We start from the raw sequence: 24,395 nt of genomic DNA, 5'->3' as shown, positions 1-24,395 counted from the left end.
CTAAAACACACACTCACAGGTGGAGGAAGAAAGGAAGAGGTTGGAGGAGAGGCTGAGCTGCTGTAGTACAGAAAGCAGAAAATTAGTGCCCATAGCAGAGTTCAAGATCTCCCATTTCCCAGTGTGCTTTGTGATCTGTTTAAGGGCAACAGGGAGATGATCACAAACCGTAGTGGGTGATGTAAATCACAGAATTGTTGGTGTTGAAAAGGACCTCTGGAGATCATCTAGTCCAACCCCCCTGCCAAGACAGGGTTACCTCACATCAAATCCACTCTAAGCAGGAATTTGTCCTCTTTGATGTCCAAACAGAAATACATGAAGGGTTTTTGAGAGAGATTAAAGCAACTTGAGGTACACTGTACATAAGGCATATTACCTGTGTTTCCAAAACAAGCAGAGAAAACTCAAGATATTCAGTTTAATAAAATTTGCGTTAGATCTGGAAAAAATCCTACATATAATTGCATGGCTAGAACTAAAATCTGTGAGCCATAAGCTCTTGCTCCATGGCTACTTTAGGCCAACATAACCACCAACTGCTGCCAAAATTTTACTTTCCTACTTCATGCTCCTGTCATTCCTTCCCATTCACCCCAGCAACTGGGATCTGCCTCAGGCTGCATTGGTTTATGAATGCCAGTAAGACTGAAGAAGTAGAGGTAGGAGTAAAACTCTGGAAGTAATTGTGGCATTGTCATCCCAAATTACATTCACCTGCCTTTAAAAGATTCATGTGACCGTTTTTCCTACTCCTCACACTAACCTTGCAGCCCATGTCTGACTCTTCCTGCCAAAATGGTGTGTGCCTCCTCCCTGGGCTGAGCTTCATAGCCCATAACATTTCCTTTGGACCCTGCAGCTCATGGAAGAGGCGGCTGTGCAGCCACACAAGCCCCATATTTCCTACTGCTCAACAGCCAGGTGGGAAAACATGTCACTGCACAACTGAGAATTGTATTGAGGACTGTATTTGCTGTACATGCTCAGATGAACAAACAAAGGCCTTACAGGTAACTTTCAGCCTCTGCTCCACCAACTCCTGTGTGCTTGTTCACACATTTCTTTTCTGGTTCAGGTATTTGATTGTGATATATTTAGCCATACAGGGAATATCCTTTTCCACTATGCAAGATTCCTTATGTAGCTATTCCTGCTTAAATGGCCACACACTACACTTGACAGCACACCCAAAAAAGCCAGTGAAAACTTGCTACTACATATTTGAGTATGAATAATAAATGGAAATTGTGCCTGCAAATGCAGAGCAGGGAATCTGATGCTAGAGTACAACCAAAGAGAAAAGAGGCTGCAAAAAGGTATTTCAGGCGGGAAGATCCCATCTATGTAACATGCCAGAATGTTGCGGTGTGTTGCAATGTCCTGTTTTAAACTTCCGGGTCCCTTCCCAGGTGTGCCTATACCTCTCTCCCTTCCCCCTCGCCCCCTTGCTGAGTGAGTCCTGTCAATCAGGCTTAAGATTCCAGCAAGGCATCGTGTGGTTAGTCAAATTCAAAAGATGCCCCTATGCCCAGAGGTCATTGGCCTGTCTAAGTGTCATCCTCCCTTGAGACCCTGCCCCCTTCACCTGGTTGGTAGCTCACCTGTCCCCTCCCCTTCCCCTGTCCCAGAGCTTAAAAGGTTAATCAGACCATGCGGCCGCATTCTGGTGGAGCAGTTGCCCCGGTTCAGACCTCTGTAACCATGGAGTAAACATCTGGATATAACCCTCCAGCAGAATCCTCTCCTTTTTCTCTTCACCATCGCCAGAAGCTCTCTCTCCTGAGGTAAACGGAGTTCCTGACAAGCCTGGACTTGTTCAGTGCCCTGCTGCAATCTCCAGCAGCCAGGGTATCTCTGGGGTGAATTACACCACAGTGCTGCCTTTGGCCCAGCAGCGAGGGTCAGAACTGGCCCAGGCACCATCTAACTGGTAATATTGGGATTCATATTCCAATAACTGTCGTCCCTGAGGGTGGGCAAAGCGACTCCGCAGCCCGAGAACAGACTCGCAGTACCTCAGAGAAGCTTTGGCAGCCGTGCATCCAGCTAGAAGGGCTTTGGTTGCATCGCCCTCAGCTAGAGACTTTGGGAATATTCCCAGAAGAAGTTTCGTGGACTGTTCGGCGCCTCTGGAAAGCCCAGCTTCTGTTTGGTGAGCAGATTTTCCAGAGGAAGAAGAGGGTAGCCTCTCTTGCACCCAGAGAGAGGTCCTTTTCCGGTGAAGAGACCTGCCTGCCTGTACCCAGCCACCTACAGCTTCCATTTCACGTGAGTATCTCTGCTTTCGGTAGAGCAGAAGCTCAAAAACAGACTCTGCCGTGAGTTCTGTTCCTTTTTGCCTTTGCATTTTTGGCTGCGCAGCCCCACAGATGGGAATTCATTGCGTTCTAGGCTTTTAGCTTTCTGCCGCGTGTTTCACTGTGTTTTGGAATTCGCGCCGGAGCGTGTTCACTCTCTGCCCTTCCCCCCCGGCTCGGCAGCATGCTCGGCTCTCTACACGTGGTCGAGATACTCTCTCTCTTTCTCTGTGCGGGGGAGGGGGGGCTCTCGGCTCTCTGCTCCACGGAGGACTCTCTCTTTCTCTGTGCGGGGGAGGGGGGGCTCTCTTCCCACGTGGCCAGGGGATCTCTCTCGGTGCGGGGTGGGGAGTGCTCTTTGCACACGCGGCGCGGGGGCCCCGGTTTCGGCTTGCCACGTGGAGTGGCTGCTCTCTCTGCTCCGCGGGGGGGCTGCATTCCACGGCGGGAGAGGCTTTGTTTCTGCCTTGGTTCGGCAGGGCATGCCCTGCTGCTGCTGCCCGGGATTTTTAAAAGCAGTATATACAGCTGCATTGTGAAGCTTTTGTCTGCTAGTTATCGCTTTCTATCTGTGGCTTTTTTTGCAAATTGGTAGCTGATTTTAGCTTTGTTTTTGGTCAGGCGGGATTAAGTACTTTGCTTTTTACATCTAACATGGGTTCCAAACTTAGCATTGTACATAAAGGAGTGTATTATTATAATATTGTTAGCATTTTAGTCAATGGTAATGTGAAATTCTCTAAAGGAAAATTGAAACAGTTTATAAGATGGATTTTTCTGCAGTTCCCAAACATTTCCCCTGAAGAAATCCACAATATTCAATTCTGGGATAAAGTTGGGAATGAATTGATAACCTTAGGACAATCTGGCAAATCACCCTCAGCTAAATTTGTGTTCTGGAGTTTACAAATTCGAACAGCATTGCTCAAACAAAAGGAAATGGAGAAAAAGCCAAATGTAAAGCCATGTACCTCTGCTCTCCCTGTTTCTCCCTCTCCTAGCTCTAAAACCCCTAAACATCTTTCCCCAAAACTTGGTATTTTAAAGAGAGCACACTCATTGGAAACTCGGCTCCCAGAGTGTGCAAGAATACCTCAGTTGTTTTGTTCACAAAGCCCTGGCCAGGCTGCGTGGCTTTCCCAATCCCCTGTATCCCCTCCTCTAAAGCCCAGAGCACGTGTTAGCTTTCCGGAGAGCAGTGATGTCCAAAATGGCCCCCAGTCCCTACGGGGTCCACAAAATGGTGGATGCCACATGGCATCTTCCCAAACCTGGTCTTCTTCTTCCCAAAATTCTCTTAAGCATTCCAAAATTCCATCCCCATCCCCCTCTCCTCCTGTTCCTCGTGACCCCTTCCCCCCTTCCCCCTCTTTCCTGCAGTACCCTCAGCTCCGCCTCTCTACTCCTCCCAGGGGGCGTCTGCTGACGTGAGGTCACCAGGCGTCCCCGCCCCCTGCCAGCCCCTTGACCCCGCCCCTTGTTCCCATGGTTGCCCCGCCTCCTGCCAGCCCCTTGACCCCGCCCCTTGTTCCCACGGTTTCCCCGCCCCTTGCTGGCTCCCTGTCCCCGCCCCCTCCCCGGGTTCCCACGGTGGGGACACACCCACTGCCTGTCCCCAAACCTGTAGCTGTGATCCCAATGCTTCTGATTCCAGGGATACAGAGCAGGGGACGGCAGACCCAATGCACAGTGCCATGTTGTCACTAGCTCCTGTTACGTTTCAGCCTGCAACTTAAGCAAGAGCAGCTCCAACTGCCAATTGGAGTTCTTTTGGACAACAATTGATTAAAGAGATCTGTAAATCTCATAAGGAATATGGTCCACACAGTCCATATTTCCGTGGCCTTTTAAATTCTGAATTGAGTAGGACTGTGGTAGTCCCACATGATTTAAAACAGCTTTTTTCCTGCCTCATGACTTTCACGGAATTCAAATTATGGGAATCAGCATTGAAACAACTGTTAAAAGATGCTCTCCCAGGCTTACAGGCTGATCCAAACACAGCGAAAGACAACAGTGGTAACCCTATCACCATTGAGCACCTCTGTGGTGAGGGCCAGTGGTCTTCTCCCTCAGTCCAAGCTGCTGCAATACCTGCAGAAACACTCGAGAAAGTAAAAGAAGCAGCTGAAAAAGCATTCTTTTCCCTCCAACCTGAGGGGCCCTTTGAGCCCTATAGTAAAATTAAACAGCTATCATCAGAGCCTTTTTTTAAATTTGTAGAAAGGCTAACTAGAGCCATTGAAATACAGGTTAAAAAGGAAAATGCTAGGGAAGCAATTTTAGAAGAAATAGCGTTTACAAATGCAAATGAGCAGTGTCGAGCGGCAATCCTGAGCCTTCCTATGGAACCTCCCCTTACACTAAAAGATATGCTTTTAGTCTGTAACAGGAAAGTGCCTCTGATGACTGTGGCTGAAGACACCAGACCAAGGCTGCTGCCAAGACCACCTCAGCGTGTCGCTGTTGCCAGCCCTGCACCTTTTCCCTCAGCACAGCAGTACCCTGGGCAGCAGCGGAGACCAGCAATGGTTGAGCCCACTAAACCATGCCTGCTTTGTAATAACCTAGGACACTGGAGTAACCAGTGCCCCCTGAAAAGGGAATTTGATGAATTTAGAAATGGCAGGGGAGGAGAACTACAAGCCCTCCCTGGGGGTCAACAACAAAAAAACTGAAAAGGGAGCGCCCGCCTGCCAGGCGTGCAGACATAAAAAGAGCAGGCCAAGTGAATAAGGGTAGCAAAACAAATCAAGCGCGCGATAATATTAACATTTGTGTAAGTGAAGCAGGTGCTTCAAAGACCAAGTCTGCTAGTCCACTGTTGAAAGTGAAACAAAATAACCTTTGTTATGATTTAAGTGATCCTGTATTATCCGCATCTTCTGTCAATGAGCCTTACAGGTTGCAGCTGACAGAGTCACTCCACCTGAAAGACACTGACTGGCATTTTGTCTCTGTAAATCCTGAACAGAAGGGTACTTGGAACCAAATTCGTTGTAAGTACATCGTCATTGGGGACACCAAACACACACCACAAGAGATCGAAATTGCTCCGGGAATGACAACATCAGATCCCAAGCAATTTGTTCTCGGCTTGCACTGTTTCCACCCACCCCTGTTTCTTCCCAAGGGACAAATTGTTGCTCAAGCTATCCCTGTGCCATCTTTACCTGAAAATATCGAAAAACAAGGGCCCACAGTCGCCCGGGTCCAAGTTATTGGGAAAGAGAAACCCAAATTGTGGTGCAATGTCAGTGGGGGTGGGGAGTCTAAACGCATTGAGATGCTTGTAGACACAGGTGCAGACTGCACAGTGATTCCAGTACAAGACTGGCCAGCACATTGGCCGTTACAAAATGTTGCTGGTCACCTTCGAGGTGTAGGAGGTCTGCAATTGGCAAAACAATCCAAAACCATTATTCAATTCGAGGGTCCAAACGGACAATTGGCAAATATCCATCCATTTGTGTTAGATTATTCAGAACCTTTGTTAGGGAGAGATTTAATGGCCCAGTGGGGTGTTACAATTGATATTCCAGACTCTCCACAGCATTTTTGTGCAGCAGTCATTGAACAACAGCGCCCCACCCAAAAACTGAAGTGGAAAACAGACGAACCAGTTGATGTGAAACAGTGGCCACTCAGTAAACAAAAAATAAAGGTGCTTGAGGAACTAGTACAAGAGCAACTAAGAAAGGGCCACATTGTGGAGACCATGTCCCCATGGAACTCTCCAGTGTTTGTCATCCAAAAAGCTGACAAAAAGAGGTGGCGACTCCTCTGTGACCTCTGACAAATTAATAATGTAATTGAAGATATGGGTTCTCCCCAACCTGGTATGCCATCACCAACAATGCTTCCCCAAGATTGGAAATTAGCTGTTATTGATATTAAAGATTTTTTTTCCAAATCCCATTGCACCCTGATGATGCACCGCGTTTTGCATTCTCTGTCCCTGCTATCAATTTAGAAGCTCCTATGAAAAGGTACCATTGGACCGTTCTTCCTCAGGGATTAAAGGTATCTCCAGCTATCTGCCAGTGGTATGTCTCTTCCCTGCTTTCCCCAGTGCGTGCAGCCGCAGAGAAGGCCATCATCTATCATTATATGGATGATATCCTTGTGTGTGCCCCCAATGATGATTTATTCACACATGCTCTTGACCTAACGATCGATGCATTGATTGTTGCAGGGTTCGAGCTCCAGGAAAAGAAAATTCAAAAGATGCCACCTTGGAAGTATTTGGGCTTAGAAATTGGAAATAGGACCATTGTTCCTCAAAAACTAGAAATCAATCCAAGGATCAAGACCCTTGCGGATGTCCACAAGTTGTGTGGGTCTTTGAATTGGGTAAGACCATGGTTTGGTCTGAATAATGAAGACCTTGCCCCTCTTTTCAATTTATTAAAAGGAGGAGAGGACCCAGGTGCTCCTAGGTCTATTACCCCAGAGACACAGAAAGCTCTAGAAAAGGTTCAGATTGCAATGTCCACAAGACAGGCCAACCGATGCCGGCCTGACCTGCCATTCAATTTTATCATTCTAGGTAAGTTGCCACACCTCCATGGAATTATTTTCCAGTGGGAGGAAAAACAAACACCTAAGGCAAAGAACACACCAAAAAAGGACCGGGACCAGAGGGACTCTCTCTTGATCATAGAATGGGTTTTCCTCAGTCACAAAAGGTCCAAGAGACTGAAAAAGCCTCAGGAGCTGTTAGCGGAACTGATCCGGAAAGCAAGGACCCGGATCAGGGAGTTAGCAGGATGTGATTTTAAGTGCATTCACATTCCAGTTGAGTTAAAATCAGGTCAAAATACTATGAAAATACTGGAACAATTGCTTCAAGAAAATGAAGTGTTGCAGTTTGCTCTGGATTCCTACTCAGGACAAATTTCGGTAGCGCGGCCCGCTCACAAATTGTTTGAACAAGATGTTCAATTTACTTTAAAATTAAGAACTGCTCTAAGTAGGAGACCTTTAAAAAGGGCTCTAACGGTCTTTACAGATGCGTCCGGGAGGTCCCACAAGTCCATTATGACTTGGAAGGATCCTCAAACCCAGCAGTGGGAGACGGACATTGCTGAGGTGGAAGGTTCACCTCAGGTTGCTGAATTGGCTGCGGTTGTTAGGGCTTTTGAAAGGTTCTCAGAACCATTTAATCTGATTACAGACTCTGCATACGTGGCAGGAGTAGTATCCAGAGCAGATCAAGCAATACTGCAAGATGTATCTAACATCGCACTTTTTGAATTGCTCTCAAAACTGGTAAAGTTAGTCACTCACTGAGAGCAACCATTTTATGTGATGCATGTCAGGTCACACACTGACTTGCCAGGGTTTATCGCTGAAGGCAACAGAAAGGCAGATGCTCTTGCTGCACCTGCAGTGATGGCCACTCTCCCAAATGTTTTTGAACAGGCAAAAATCAGCCACCAGCTTTTCCACCAAAATGCACCTGGCCTGGTTCGTCAGTTTAACATCACTCGAGAACAGGCCAAAGCGATTGTGGCCACGTGCCCAAATTGCCAACAACATGCACTCCCTACAGTGAGTACGGGAGCAAACCCAAGGGGACTGAACAGTTGTGAACTGTGGCAAACAGATGTAACACACATACAGTCTTTTGGACGGCAGAAATATGTTCATGTTAGTGTAGATACCTTTTCTGGAGTGGTCTATGCTTCTGCCCACACAGGAGAATCATCTATTGATGCTATTAAGCACCTCTTACAGGCTTTTTCTTTCATGGGCATCCCCAAGGAGCTGAAAACTGATAATGGGCCCGCTTATAAATCCAAGGAATTCGGGAGCTTCCTGCAGCAATGGGGAGTAGAGCTGGCATCCCCTACTCCCCTACAGGTCCCCTACAAAACTGGCATCCCCTACTCCCCTACAGGTCAAGCCATTGTAGAAAGAACTCACTGTGATATTAAAAGGGTCCTGGACCAGCAACAACAAGTTCTGAAAGTAGAACCTTCCCACAGCTGGTTATCCAGGGCACTATTCACAATCAATTTTCTGAATTGTTCTTTTGACAGCCTGAACCCACCCATCCTACGCCACTTTGGGGGGAGCAGTCACAGGTTGATGAAAGAAAAACCTCCGGTTTTAGTAAAAGACCCTGAGACTTGGAAAATGGTGGGACCTTACAAATTGGTTACTTGGGGACGTGGATACGCCTGTGTGTCCACCCCCTCTGGTTTAAGGTGGGTTCCTTCCAAATGGGTAAAGCCCTATGTTCCCAAAGTCTCAGAGAAATCTGCAGAAGCACCCCAGGTTGCTCATGCTGCCTGGAGAAGAAAACACCGCACGCGTTCTCTGGAGGAAATTCCATTTAAGCCTCCTATCTGGAATAGTTTGTAATATATGTTTGTCTCAAGTTCCTTGTACCAGTTTGGATCCCACTGTTCGCGTGTAGCCTCGAGACGCCATGAGACCGAGCCTGCTTCTCATCCTACTCGTGATCATCCCACCTGCGATCTCCTACATAGTACTGCAGCCCAAACCACATATGGACTACCTCGACAAAGGTTCTCGGACATCATCAGAGAAACCGACAACTGGCTGAATGGACTGTTCAAAGGCTGGGGACTCACGGGCTGGTTGGGATCTATTCTGAAAACTGTGTTTTTAGTGCTGTTTATTTTAGTTATAGTTATTGTAGTTGTTAGCATTGGTTTTGGACTAATCAAACGCATGGTTCTCAAGTTAATTTCAAGCTCATCCCCCCCTCCTGAGGTCTACCATTTGGAAGCCGTCAGTGCTCCAGTGAATGACCTGGAAGCCTCAGTGGAAAACACTGACCCTCCTGTAGAGGAAGAACCGATCTAGCAACCATGGTTTGGCAAGCATTCTGCACCACAAACCCAGTCCTCTTCTTTTTAAACAAAACTAGGGGGAGATGTTGCGGTGTGTTACAATGTCCTGTTTTAAACTTCCGGGTCCCTTCCCAGGTGTGCCTATACCTCTCTCCCTTCCCCCTCGCCCCCTTGCTGAGTGAGTCCTGTCAATCAGGCTTAAGATTCCAGCAAGGCATCGTGTGGTTAGTCAAATTCAAAAGATGCCCCTATGCCCAGAGGTCATTGGCCTGTCTAAGTGTCATCCTCCCTTGAGACCCTGCCCCCTTCACCTGGTTGGTAGCTCACCTGTCCCCTCCCCTTCCCCTGTCCCAGAGCTTAAAAGGTTAATCAGACCATGCGGCCGCATTCTGGTGGAGCAGTTGCCCCGGTTCAGACCTCTGTAACCATGGAGTAAACATCTGGATATAACCCTCCAGCAGAATCCTCTCCTTTTTCTCTTCACCATCGCCAGAAGCTCTCTCTCCTGAGGTAAACGGAGTTCCTGACAAGCCTGAACTTGTTCAGTGCCCTGCTGCAATCTCCAGCAGCCAGGGTATCTCTGGGGTGAATTACACCACAGTGCTGCCTTTGGCCCAGCAGCGAGGGTCAGAACTGGCCCAGGCACCATCTAACTGGTAATATTTGGATTCATATTCCAATACCAGAAGATGGGAACTCAGCCAGTAAGTGTCTTCTTAATAAAAGGGGAACAAACCCAAAGCCTGCAAATGCTACTCAGAGGCACCTTACAACCTTTAAAACAAGGTGGTTGTAGCATACCAAAACTAAAAACATCACATGCATTCCTGCCTTAAGTATCTTGGTTTATTGTTGTAGTGTTTTTATACTTTGTAATACTTTGTAATAGTTTTGGTTTTGTATCCCTGTATTTTTCCCAAATGGTTTACCCCAGATTGTACCCCTCTCTTTACCTGTGTAATCCCTTTCTTTTACTGAGATCATTCCCACCCCGGCTCTCTGAAAATCACTCAGCATCCCATCCCCTCCATCTAGAAGTTTCAGTCCAGATCATCGAGTGATTAGCTATAGCCTAGGGGTCAACCCCCCAAGTGTTTCTCCATATGCTGTCCTAAATGTCTATCCCCCAGTACCCATCGCTTAGGGTCACTTATTGGTTAGTAAAATGTTACCTACTTTAGGTTTCCACCTCCCTTTAAATGTAACCTTGACACCTCTCCCGGGGCTCTCGGCAGGAGCCCCCTGAGGTGTAGGGGCTCCTCGGAGCTCCTAGAATAAACCTTGGATTAACGTCCGCTAAGAGTGGCCGCCTTCATCTTCTGCTGTAGTTGCAGCGTCAGCCTGGCTGCCTTCTGCACCCCCGGGGCATGGCAGAGTGCCCCCTCCTCCCGCTGCTCACCCTCTCAGGGCTGGCTGGCTTCCCTCAGTGCCACTCAGAGGGACCAGAACAGTTTATATCTCTCAGAAAGCTGGAAGGGTAAAAACACAACTTTGAGTTTTTGGGATGCCAGTCTTGCTGCTGAATGCAAGACAGGAACAATTAATCATCCTCCCTGCTGCACGTGAGCCCAATCAATGAGGAACTAGATGGGAACCCCTCCTGCTCAAAACAAGTTACAAGCTGCCTCATCCAAAGAGTGGGGAGAACATGAGCTCCCTGCCACTTCCTAAGCTCAGATTCACCACATCACTTGACCTGGCAGATGCAGCACCAGACACAAGAACTGCAGGAGCCATACCGATTCGAAGCATCGCTGCTCCCAGAAGACTTTTCCATGCTTCTACTTGAATCATCAATGCACTCAGCTGACAGGCTTAAGGGGGTGAGAAGTGACCTGCTATGACCTCATACATGAGCAAGTGATTCCATTCTTTAGAGCTGTCATGCAGCATAAATTCACAGCTTTCATGCACATTGTTCATAAATGAGTTCAAGAGATGCTGGAGCTTTCTGTAGTGTTACATGGGCAGTTGCGCAAAGCTTGGCAGTGCTTGAGACACATTCTGTAATTTCCCCAATACATATTTGTCATCTTCTCACATGACTTGTCCACACATTGTTCATGAATTCCCTCTGCTCCACCTGTCAATATCTCACCCTGCATGTGATATCTGTCAAAAACCCTCTGCACAGCTACAGGTTCACTCTCAACCTGATATACTTCCTCTCTCTTCAAGCTCATGAAAAACACTCTCCCCTAGGCACTTTCTTGAAAGTTCTTGTCTAGATGCATTGATAAACAGCCTGTATTACCAGGACGTTATCTATTATGTAGTGTAACTGGTAATTCTGAGATCAAGTCTTCTGGTACACTTCCATAATGTTTTTCTACTGTTATAGGAAAACTGTATATCCTACTGATAATAGTTATCCAGCAGAACTACTGATGAAAGACAGATAACAACGATAAATAGTAAAAGGCAAATAAAGTCTTCATGCATTGTGCCATGGTCTTTGTTCCAGAGACAGATGGCAGCCTGCTAATGCCGGGCTTCAATCTACATGTGACCCAGTGGATCAGTGATGCTGTACATCATCAGCTGCCTGGCCCTGACACAGAAAGTCAGGTAGGATTGCACACAGGAAAGACTGACTTGGCCTCTGGATGGATGGGGTACTGTGGGGCTTGGCAAATCACTTCATCCTGCTCTAAATCTGCAAGGTAGGACATTCTGGCTGACAAAGAAATCTTCCTTGTTTGTTTTTGGACAAATTATCAAATGTGCAGTTTTATATATGCCAAATATGACAGATGATGGTCTTGTCCTGCAGAAGGACAATTTCAACATCAGTGTGTAATTCAAATCTCATAATTTCATTGGACAATTCCAGATTAGAGCTCTGAAAAGGTCTCACTTTCTTCTCCCTGCTTCTGAGGTGAAAATGAAAACCAGAAGGGAGCACTTGATGAAGATTTTGTTGATAGGATCACCTACAGCTTTTTTATAGGCACTGATCACAGCTTGTAAATTCAGACATAGGGAATTATTTTCATTAAATAGCATCCCACAAACTGAATGATTTTTCCATCCAGTAGCAGCTATGACAGACAAAAAGGATGTTAAGCATAAGCACTTTGAAATGTAAGCACCTCAAAAGAATGTCCAGTTCTGAATTATATGGCTCAAATTGTCACTTAAAATCATTAGTTTAGATTGTTATAGGCTCAGGCTGTCATCTAGCATAGATCAGCAGGATATAAGGCAGAATCTGGGCTTTACAGCATGTACCATGGGTACACAGCTTGCCCCTAGAAGTAAGAAACTCCAGGTCCTTCACTTCTCCTCTGACCTGCTATGCAACTTATGTAAATTGCTCATCCTCCACAAAGTACATCAGCTGGATGTCCCACTAACTCTGTCTCCAACCACAGGGACCAGCTCAATTCACAATCAGCCAGAAGAGTTTTGTGAAGCTCAACCTGCCATAGTGCCAAGAGGACAAAGTACCTCCACCTGTGCCTGTCACGGGCACCCAGAATGTAGGGTACACCACAGGGACTTGCAAGGCAGCCACTGTCACACCAAGTGGTCATCCAAAGTCTGATAGCTACATCCAAGCATAAGGAGCATTTAAGGAAGAAGCTTCCTCAAGGACGATGTGTTGTTGCCTTCCACTGGTGAGGAGTGATACCAGGAACCCAGGACTCCTTGCACCTTGCAGTGCCCATCAGCAAAATAAAACTGAAGAGGTGGATGTGGAACATGCACTCCTGAAAACACTGCCCCCAACTCTGAGGCTGTATTTGGGTACCACACACCAGCAACAACATCTACACATCATTCCAGCCTGGCTGGGCCACAACATTCTGATCCTCAGGATGAGTATTGATCTCACTTCTGCTCCTTTAGCAAGTGAGAGAGGCTTTAAGCTTCCTTCAGTTGCACCACTAGAGGGATGCTAAAATGGGAACTGGGAAAATAAGCTCGGAGAAGGCATTTAAAGGAATAACCCTAGGTTAGAAGTATGAGACAAAGGTTTTCAGACTCTGCCAATTCAGCAAAACAATGCTGTGGTCAGGACCCAAAGGGTTTGACATTTTCATCTACATAATCTTCCATTTCATTAGGCTTTCAGTTGTTTTTTTCTCTTGGCAAAGGTGCATTTGTAAAAGAAGCAGCATTACAACTAAGCTGGAAAAAAGCAGTCTCTCCCTGTTTCACCCAAACAGGCACGAAGGACATCGAACACACATGGCAGCAGCAAATAGCTGCTGGTGTTATCAGTATTTTCTAATCTGTCTCCCAGCAGGTCAGGTGGAAAGAAAGAGTCTCTCTGGGGATTCTTCAGCTGAAGTTTGATTGATCAGCTCTAGCTGAACCAAACTGTTCCTGTAAATGCTTCTGTAAACAAACTAATTGCAAACCCCTACTAGACTGTATTTAGTTTATGCATTTAGCAGTGACATCTGCACTAGCTAAATCAGGCTGGAACAAGCACACCTACTTCTGATACAGGATCTAGTGGAGAAAGCATATTAGACTTCTTTTTGTTCACAGATTTTTGTCTCTTTCCCCCAGCACAGTGACCCTTTGTGACAAAGATTTATATAATTAGCAGTCTAAAGGGGGTTATTGCAGGGCAAGCAAAAGTAAAATGAAAATGGAAGAGGTAACTAGAGACTAGCTTAAAGTGAGATTCATGTTGTACAAGTATCACAGTAAATTCAGGAGTTCAGAGGAGACAACACTGTGCTTTACTTCTCACTAGGCATGTCAGAGTGATTTAGAAGTGACCATTTGTCCTGCTACAACAACTTAGTCTTGAAAGTGCCTTGATTTGCTACTTCCTGCCTTAAACATGAGCAGCAACGATGCACCTTCCTCTCTGCACCTCTCAATTCTCATGAGGAATCACAGCTAGGTCTGAGTATTTCAGCAAGATATTTGTAAAAACATCCCTTTGCTGGGACTGCTGAGAAACATTCACTGGGGAAAGAAAAAGGGGAAATGAACACCAAAGAACAGAAAGTCTCTTTGCATTGATTTAACCTCCAGTTCGCGTTCTTAGGCACTGAATTATCCATCTTCCACATAAAATGATGTGTTTATTACTATCTATTTTCTAGACATCCCACAATATATAGCAAGAATTGTTTTTTACAAAGAATTCTCAGCACAAGGATGTGTCTAAGGGGCTGTGTACCAGCAAACCCACACTTCTTTGCCTTTCCCTTTCAACTTTGAGTGCTAAATGTTATGTAGGTCTCTCAGGTCTTGTTCCATGGACATGTCCAAGGACTCAAAATGTTAACTATAATTATGTGAGCCATAAGAATGGTTTAAGACTGACCACATGCACGCCACACTAGTGCAGAAGTAGCTGGTGGACTGGAGATTAAACCAGTGCTTCTGCATTACTGCTACTTCTTTTTCTGTTCTTCTGAGGACTCTAAAAATGTGTGTATTTATTCTGAGAAGAATCCAAACAAGTTTCATTCACTTGTTCTATAAAACTACAATAGCTGAGTCAGTCTTTAAAAGCATGGCTTTTTTTAGTGTTTATCCTTCATATGTACTTAATCATTTACCATAAATAGGGATGGATGACTTTTTGTTTACTTGAAGGCACAGACATTTATATTTTCCAGAACTGTCTGAAAGAGAAATTTCCTAGGCATAATCTCCTGGAGCATATTAATGGGCACTAGTGGCTTCAACCTTGAAGCAACTCTGCTTTAACTCTAAAACTAAATGCAAAATTAATTAGTTGGTTTTGGTTGATTTGTTTGTTTTTTTACAGAAAAGCATCAATCCACCACTGGCCTGATTTTTCCTACTGCTGGAATTGCTTCCACCAAAAGAAAAGCCACAATTAAGCAAAAGGTAAGTGCAATTTTCAGTAAGTTTTTGCCTAAGGTTACACCAGTAGAAAGGTGACCAGAGCTGGGTCCTCTGTAAGTAGGACACTCACATAATGGCAAAGTAGATCAGGACGAGCCCAACTCTAGGAACATTAATGAATCAGTCACCTAGACAACTAAGTGAATTAAGATGCTTAAGCTCCCTTCTTTACTCTCTGACAGGTTGAGGCATCCTGCAATTAAAGTTTAGTTAGGAGAAAGATTATCTGGCATGTATAAGCTTTGAAACAGACCTGTCATGTATGAAGAGTAGCTGCTGATACTGATGCCCTACGGAGAGGCTCCCTGATTACAGCAATCCATAATTCCAACTTATGAATTACACTCAAGAACAGTTTATACCCCCATGCAGATGTGTTTTAATCATATCAGTCCCGTCTGAGATTCCCAGTGGAGCTTTTAATGCTTTTGGACACATTAGATCATGGAGTCAGCTTGACAATTTTGCTTGAGGGGATTTGTCAAAGCCATTAGAGTGCAGACTGGATGCCTGCACTGAAGGATGTGGGATCACCTGCCTGAGCCTGCACTGGGACCTCAGTGATAGACAGAACTGCCCTACTATATAGTGAGCTAATTTAGCAGAGACAAACCTCAAACCAACTGCTTTACACAAAGCTTAATCCAAATCCTCAAGATTCAAAACATTTTTAGTCATTCCCTTCTCATTCATTTTCAGCACTGTGTCATTTGGGAAAGCCAAAGAAAACAGACACTACCCTCAGGAAGGCTGTACCCTTAGGATTTCCAAACCAATCAGAACCAGGAAAAATTACAAAAGAGACGCAAACCCAATCAGAAAGTTGAACTGTGGGTCCAAGGTTACTCAGAAGAAAGGATGTCCAAGGGTCTGCAGACAATTTGGTCCTTCAGAAGCAAAGAAGGGACTTGGAAACACTCAAGTTACCACTTTGAAAACCTGACAATACTTTGTCAGCCAAAGCGTACTTTGAAAGAGTAATACTGCCTAAAACTCAAGGAGAAATTTTCCATGCTCGATGGGAGGCTACTGGAAATAATATCAAAGAGGAGCTGATCACTCAAAAGCTGGCCTCCAAAACCTTTCTAAACTGCTCAGAAAGGCTTCACAATAGCAACCTTGGGAGGAGGGGCTTCTACCAATTACTAGAACAAGGCTGGGAGCAGAATCACATTTTTTCTATTCAGTTTGTTCTGTGGCACATGTTGGTCCAGCCCAGTAAGCAGGAAGATGAATGTGTTCTCCTGGGAGAGAAGGGCAGAGCTACCGCGCATCAAATCTTGTCCACAGAACCACTGACAGGCCTTTATGGAGACAGGGCCTGCAAGTACATCCAGCTTAACCCTAAAAACAGAGAAGGGAAGCTATTCCCATTCCCATTTGGTATCCAACCGTACCAGGGGGATTAAACACTTGGTCTTCAGTTATTTCTCCAGCTGTCCATCTCAGGGTGGTGAGGGCAGCTCTCTGAACACCTGGAGCTCAGGGCATGGCTCTTCCCAGGCACTTGAAAATGGGGCAGGATATTCTGAGCTGACTGCACAGGAGAATAACACACAGACACTTGTGCAACTCTAATCCACAACTGTTGTCTCTAGCAGCAAACATATGGCAAAATCAGGAACAGAGCTGGGACCAAAACCACATTTTCAGCTCTTTTGCTTTTTCCAGGAGTCACAAATCACCCAGCTCCAGTTATCTTGTCCAGCACTTAAGCAACAGTTGGCTTTTCGCAGTTTAAGTAATATTTATTATACGAGCATCTTTCCTCCATCTACCTTAAGAGAGCTTCAGAAAAAAACCCAATTTCTTTCTTGATTAGCATAGGGACTGTCTGTCTTTGGGACTCAGTGTGTTTCACAGGAAAGGGAATGTGAGCAGTTGAGGGAGGTGCCAAATGTGTGACAGTTGTGACAGGTCTTTTCTTTTGCCTTTCCCAGTAACTGAAGCCCAGAGCAGACACATTTGTGTCTCACCTGGGTGACTGCATCCTCAGTGGAGCCAAATATCCAAACTCTTGCAAACAGGCCACGGCTGAGACAATGGCTTCCCATCCACAGCAGTGCTGACTGTGCTGGGACACATTCCCAGTTCCCTACTGCCCACTGAACTGCAAAAGGAACTCAGTACCTATAGCTTTACAGCTCCCTGGGAGAAAAGATCCCAAAAAGTTTTATTTTGACACATCCTGTTGCTACATTTTTATTCCATTACAGCCCACTTGAAATATCGCAAGTCTGTTCTTACACTAATGATAATAGGACTTTGCATTTGTGCTACCAACAAACATCCTACCATCCCTCTGGGAGGCTGTGAGAGTGGGCACAGAGTTAAGTAGCAGAATCCATACTGGAGTAAGGATGGGGATACTGGATCTCCTGGTTCCTCTGCCTTATGCATCCCTGATTCCAACCAATCATCTGCTTTCCAAAAGAATTTAAAATCTTCCTTGGGAAATGTGATCAGTATGTTTTGAACCCGGTTTTCTCTGGAAAGAGGGTTCATGGAACCACCCTGGTGTCATGGTTTGACACTGGCACAATGCCAGTGCCCCCATGAGAATACCCTCTCCCTGGTGTCTGCTGTGAGATGTGACCAGAAATAAGCAAAGCAGGCTCCTACTTAGGAATAAAGAAAACTTTATTACCTAAACTACAAGAAAATAACTAAACTACAAGGAAAGAAAAATAAAAACCACAAGGAAAATGAAAACCTTACAAAAGCATTTTCCTCCTCCTCCCACCAAATTTCCCAATACAATACATTCCCCCAAATCTCCAACTCTCAGTTCGGCACCACCCTTTAGAATACTCAATCTTCAGTTCATCAAGAGGAGAGGAGTCTTTCTTGCACCATAGGCTTCCTCTGGAAACACTGTTGAAACCTTGTGTGTTTCCCGGAAAGTTCTTTTGCCATTGTGACATCTTCCGTCCATGCCCAGTGCTCTCACCACTGTGCATGGACCAGAGCTGCTTTTAGGGTTGTCTTTTAAGGATGCCTTGTCTCACTCCAAAACAGGCACAGTCTCTCCTTCGGGACATCTGTCCCCCACAAATTTTTGCACCCCCTGGGGCTGAGGGGTACCCACACTGAACCCTCCTGGTTCTGAGGCACTGCTCCCCCTAAATGCAGTCTCTCTGTCACTGGAAAAAAAAAAAATGGTTCCGTCCATGGCCACACAAGAAAAGTCCAGCCAAAAGGCCGCTCCATCATCTCTCCCCCACTCAAGAGTCTTCTCCACTTTCCTCGTGGCCCATCCCCTCTTATCTCATCTCTTATCTCTCTTCTCATTCTGCTCCAGGAGGATCAGCATTTGCAAGGTTTCTATCATGCAAGAAAAGGGTTAAAAATTTCAGTCTCTACCTGTCCCAGAGCTCCGGCACTCCCACGCTGCTCTGGCCGGGCACCTCGCTGCACTCTCCCCTTCTCCTCCTGGGCTGGCCGCTATCAAATTCAGACGCCAGCTCTCCCTCTCTCTCTCCTGGCGTGGCAGGGTGGCTGCCCGATATGTCTCTTGGTGCTCTTCCACCCTTCCGTCCTCAAGGGCCTCCTCACCCCCACCTCTGTCCAGCCCCAGGCCTACCGCAGGGCTGCCCCTCCCCTGCCCAGCAGCAGCAGCTGATCGGGGAAGGGAGATCCAACCTCTTTGTCTTTAACCCCTGTGTGTTCTCAGAGGCATGTCCAAATGTCCCAATGGCCACATCAGGTGCCAATATTAAAATCTGAGCACCCATTGGTTTGATTACAGCGTCCCAGAAATCCCATTTCCGGTCAAACCACCACACCTGGTTGCCAACCCCTCTCCCAAGCAACCTTCAAATCTGCCAGGTGACTTTAGATAAATCTGAGAGGATTTACAGCCTCAGGGATGGTCCTTACATTCCTGCACTTTTTGGAAACCAGCAATTGAGCAGAGACCTTCAGGCTGTGATGTCCAGAGGGGGAGAACTGTTTACACTCTTCCCAACAGCACAAACATGTTTACATGTGTATATACGTGTAATATTCAGACATAAATACACGAGTAGTGAAAGACTGACCAGCGCATGCACAGCTCTGGGTCAGCTATTTCCTGCTTTTTTTTTTCCCCTTTAAATAAAAAAACTACGCATCTTTCTATTTCAAATACAAGACTTTTCTTTTTCTAAAACTAGAATAAAATATACTTTGCTCTTTCACTACTTTGCTGAGTTATTTATATTTTTATTTTATCTTATTTGATGAAAAGCTGCTTCCTATCAAACTTTCCAGACCCTTTTGCCTGTAATAGATGGCTTTGCCACCTCCATCACTGGGTGCAGTGTGGCAGCTAAGTGCCAATGGATAGGGTATGTGGATTGTTATAATGAATAGCTTCAAATCAAAGAGAAATAATAACCCTGAAGCAAAGAAAATTCAATTACTCCTTTCTAGTTCCAGGAAGACCAAATCATAAAGCATTTGAAGACAACATCTCTTCTGTTTGGATCCCTTGCATTAAGAAAAAACACAGTTGGAGAGGACAATGAGGCAGAGACAGAACTGCTACCCTGGAATAAGACCTGGGAATCGTGATGCTACTCCACAGAAAACTGCTGATGCTCAAATACCAGCAATGGACACCCATTACATGAACAGAGCTACAAGCAAATAGAGATGAGGGGATTCTTCTTGTCTTTACATTCCCTTGTCTGCTCTGTCACCTTTTTGAGGAACAAAACAAACTAAATTTCCACAGAAACATCAATCCCTTTCTCTCTTCAAAGCCACAAAAAAATACTGTTAAAAAGGCAAGATGTTTTTGTATGTGGTAATGGATGTTTGTCCAAAAAGAGCACTGAGCCTGTCAAACTGCTTTTGGAAGGGCACTGTATCTGTTGCATGTTTGAACTTCCTTCCCATGGAAAGCAGAGTTTCAGGGAAGAGGAAGGGTACACACCAGAATCTCTCATGCTACTTTGGAGTAGGAGTGCAAGCCATGCACAAACTAAAACCTGGAAAGAGCCTTCACAGCAACTTCCTCAGCCTCTGTCATACATGGTAATTGTTAGTGGAAATACCACAGCAAGTTGTTTCTTCTGTTTTAAAAATCTCCTTCTAACTCATGGTTTGTATCCCATGTTTCAAAGACAAGTGGATCATTCCTGCATAATGTGAAAAGCAATGATTTTTCTATAAGGCTTGATTGGGTCAAAACTGCAAAATCTCATTATACTTCCTGAGGCACATTTCAGTCAAACAAGACTTGGAAAGGTTCACATTCAGAAAACAAGGCAGGCTTGAACAAAATGTTGAGATTATTACATGCCTAAAATACCCCATGGATTGCCTCCAAAAGCTACCCAAAATCAGCAGGAAGTGTTTCCCTGATTTTCATAATATTTTATTCAAAAAACCCTTGTATTTGCACAAGACAAAGTAATCCACCAGCACTTGCCAACTAAAATGAATTGCATTAAACTCAGACATCTTTAGGTTACTACAGTTTCTTTAAGAAAGAAAACCAACAGTGCTGAACCTATCAAACAATTAAAACTCACAGAATGTCCCATTTTACACGAAGATTGAAGCTGTACTGCAATTCCTTTCTCCCAGAGGTTAAAAAGGAAACACAAGCATGCCAGTTTTGCTGATCTGTACCTCTGCTGAGATAGTCCCAACTGCACCAACCTTCCCCCAGGACACAGAGTCAGATGCATGGAGGACAAAGGTGGGCAAGCCTGACAACCTGTTAGGAGGTACACCAGGTCTGCAGAGGAAACACTGGCTGCTATTTATTTTACACTATTGCAGGCCAAAGCTGCTTTGTGCAGCAAAGAACGGAACCCTGTGAAACACCAGTGAAACTGAACACAGCAAGGAACTGAGTGGCAGTCGAGGCAAAGGAGTTTGTAAAAGGGATTACAGCAGTGCATGAGAATTTCCTAGGATTTCCATTAATTTCCTTGGACTAGCTGTCTGAAGAGTCATTGCTTTAGTTTCCCCTGAATGAAAGATATGGCAGTAAAATCATGGAATGTGCTTGGGATTAGCTTACTGAGCTCAACGAGACAGGCAAAAACTCACAGCAGCACAGGTGACATCTGTGGGTTAACACAGGGTTAATTAAACACTGACTTGTCCAGTGACCACACCTATTCTTACACTAACCACCCTATTTTCTAGCTTGGTGCTTGCTCTGGGCCTAGAGAAGAAATTTTAGAGAGTATAGATAAATGTGCATCTTAAGATGTCTGGCACACCTTTAAAGGTCAGTCATCCTACAGATCTTTCATTAAAACTTGCACGGTAAAAATTCAGTGTTTTCAGCATTTAAAGTCTGTTAAAATGATTTTCCTAATCTTTTGATGCAGTCCTTAGGTTCCACCTAGTGGCTTTCAACAGTCATGAACAGCAGACTAGAAAGGCTTAAATGCTTAATTCTCCCATGTGTGTGGGTCTAGCTGCAGAAAGAATCATAGAGTCTTCTTTAGGTGTAGTTCTACAGTTTTGACCCAATCAATCCTTAGAAAAATAATTGCTTTTCATATTCCACAGGAATTATCACTTTGAAACACTAGATACAAAACATGAGCTAAAACAAGATTTTAAAAATTGGAAGAAATAACCTGCTGTCGTATTTCCACTAAACTACCATTTATAACTGAGGCTGGGGAAGTTCCTGTGAAGGCTGCATTGACTCCCTTCACAGCCAGCTGAGAAACAGGCACCTCTAGACCAGGACTCGGATGACTTTTTGTAGAGGTTTACCTTCAGGTGGGATGAATTACATCCCAGAAGTGTCTCATTTCCTCATTTTCATTACAAAGAGAAGCCAAGGGGCTTACTGATAGCGTAGTAGTACCACCACCACACCTCCTGAATCCCACCCAGGCTGAATGACTAAGAAACACTCTGACACAACCCTTGAAGTACAGCCCACCTTGTAGGGAGCTCTCAGCCAGCAGCAAAAGGCATCTGGAAGCAGGGCAATCACAACAGTTAGATCACAACACCTAAGTTTAAAAGCCCAATAGTGGCAGGTAGCCATGTTATCAAAGAAAACTTACTTCAACACTGCTCTTCTCTCAGAATACATCTTACCCTGCTGCTCAGCTGTGTTAGGCTGATGAAGGTAGGCTAGTCTTATAGCATGAAAAGTGTAAGACAGTTCTGCTCCTGCCTACTTGAAGATTATAAAACAATCTATGCTTATACTCCAGTTCCCTAAGGCATTAGCAGAACACTCACTACAGAGACATTTTAGCCCTCTTTGGAAGAGCTACAGTCCCTCTAAAGAGTCACAGTCTTCAAAGGAAAGGGGAAAAACAGCATCCAAAGAAATGTGAAACTTCATGAATTTATCAGCTGCCACATTAGAGGTCAAAATCAGATATTTCAAAATCAGATATTTAGTGCCTTACATAAACAACAAGACAGAGTTCACCAGAACTGATCTAGTTTGTCCACAGAGATCATATCCATTTCTAAAGAGAAGGTGAAATAAAACACAAGAGAAAAAAAAAAAAAAAAAAAAAAAAGGAAATTGACCTAGTTCATGATTTGTGGAGTGTGGGATGGATGAAAGGTCTCTTTAGCTCCTTAATGCAGCTTTTTCTGCCTGTTCTCATTTCAAGGAGCTTTACTTTTGGTCACACACAGCTTGAGGCTTGCACCCAGCAAATCATGTCTGCTTTTCTAGAACATGACTGGTGTACAGCAGAGCTGCTGGATTTGTAACTCCACAGTCTCTCCGCTTCCTTTGCACAGCCCACCTTCTCACCTTTACCTAAGCTTTCATGGAACATGTGACAGATTGGTTTTTCGTGCAAAGAAAAGGAGAAAAATCCTCAAATGACTTGAAACTTCCATAGTAAAAATCAAAAAATGAAGGCTCCACACTTCCTGTCTTGCTGTCGGGTTCATACCCCAGTCAAACGAGACGTGTGGTTTATCTGCGAGACTACAACCAGTTTTTGTGCAACAGTGATTTCACAAAAGCTGAGGAGAATTACAACACGGAGCTATCTGCTTAAAGTGACTATCTCCCCATTCCGCACAAAACCAGGTGTTGAGCAGTCTTACCTCCCAAAATCTAGACTCAGGCAGCGGCTGCTCCCTCGCTCTCAGCGTGGGGGACGCCCGGGAGAAGCGGGAGCATTCTCCCCTGTGTCACCGACCCCCTCTCCAAGGCACGTCCGCCCTCAATCCGCGGTAGGCGCGCCCTCCGCTCATTCCCGCCGACGGGAAAGGCCTCCTGTCACCCTCGGGTAACGCCGAGGGCAGGGAGGGGCGGGAGCTGGATTCCCTCCCCTGCCAAGGGCAGCTTTTCCCCAGAGGACCTCCAGAGGCCCAGCTCAGGCCCGGGGGTGTCGCAGGTGCGGCGCCCACAGACGGGCTGCCCCGGCCCCAGCCCTGGCGAAGGCAGGGACCCCGCAGCACGGCGGGGGGAGCCTGCCTCGCACAGGCACATGAGTAGTCGGCACAAAAGCAGTAAGTGTGAGGCTCCATAGCTCAGTGGTTAGAGCACTGGTCTTGTAAACCAGGGGTCGCGAGTTCGATCCTCGCTGGGGCCTCCCGAGGTTTTCGCAGCTGCATTTTATTTAATTACCGTTTCTGCCCTAACCGAGCTGGGGCGTTGTGGGTAGAGCGGGCGGCGGGGATCGCCTTTTGCATCCTGGCACGGCGCCTGCAGAGGGCGGCGGTGGGAGACGAGCGAAACGTCGGAGCTCCAAACTGACGTGGGCTCGGCTGCCTCCGGAACAGGAGCGCAAGGGCGGTCCCAGCTCCGCTTCCCAAATCAATCATTTCCTGGATTTGAACGCCGAGGTTGTTACGGCGCCGGGTTGTTCTACGCGGGGCTGTCCACCGCGTAGAATCTGGAGTCGCAGGATGGTTCCAGCCCGTGGCTTGGATGTAACGCGAGGTTTTGGGGGGTTTGCTTGGCTTCTAGTGCTGTGATTGTGTTGGTGTTTCAGAGTTGCTGGACATTTCCAGCCCTTACTGGACCCTATGAAAGCTGCAGGTGAGCCTTACCTTGAAAAAATATTCATAGTATAACTTAGGCTGGAAGGGACTTTAAAGATCATCACATTCCAAGCCCATGCCATGGCAAGGGACACCTTCCACCACATTGCTCAGAGCCCCATCCAACCTGGCTTTGAACACTTCCATGGATGGGACATCCGCAACTTCTCTGGGCAACCTTTTCCAGAGCCTCACTGCCCTCACAGTGAAGATTTTCTTCCTAATATTTAATCTAAACCTCCCCTCTGTCAGTTTGAAGCCTTTTGCCCTTGTCCTGTCACTACCTACCCTTGTGAAAAGTCCATCTCCAGCTTTCTTGTGGGCCTCCTTCAGGTCTACAAGGCTGCTATAAGATTTCCCTGGAGCCTTCTCTTTTCCAGGCTGAACAACCCCGATTCTCATAGTAGAAGTGCTCCAGCCCTCTGAGTATCTTAGTTGTCCT

The 24,395-nt window shown here is 45.8% G+C and overlaps 1 long non-coding RNA gene and 1 other non-coding gene across 4 annotated transcripts in view; one reads left to right on the top strand and one right to left on the bottom strand.

Annotated features, from left to right (window-relative positions):
- The window catches only part of LOC141728675 (uncharacterized), a 65,108-nt gene extending 41,779 nt beyond the window's left edge, over positions 1-23,329 (bottom strand). For all 3 annotated transcript variants that reach the window (XR_012579819.1, XR_012579817.1, XR_012579818.1), the window contains exon 1: positions 23,012-23,329. This is a non-coding gene — a long non-coding RNA (uncharacterized LOC141728675). The remainder of the gene's footprint in view (positions 1-23,011) is intronic.
- Positions 23,330-23,429: 100 nt separating this feature from the next.
- On the top strand, positions 23,430-23,502 carry TRNAT-UGU (transfer RNA threonine (anticodon UGU)). The gene has a single exon. It is a non-coding gene; the product is annotated as a tRNA-Thr (tRNA).
- The last annotated feature ends 893 nt before the right edge of the window (positions 23,503-24,395 follow it).

Source organism: Zonotrichia albicollis, chromosome 3 (assembly GCF_047830755.1).
Source record: "Zonotrichia albicollis isolate bZonAlb1 chromosome 3, bZonAlb1.hap1, whole genome shotgun sequence".
NCBI classification, from domain to species: Eukaryota; Metazoa; Chordata; class Aves; order Passeriformes; family Passerellidae; genus Zonotrichia; species Zonotrichia albicollis.
The sequence above is the reverse complement of the archived record's forward strand: the minus strand, read 5'-3'. Positions and strand labels throughout refer to the sequence as shown.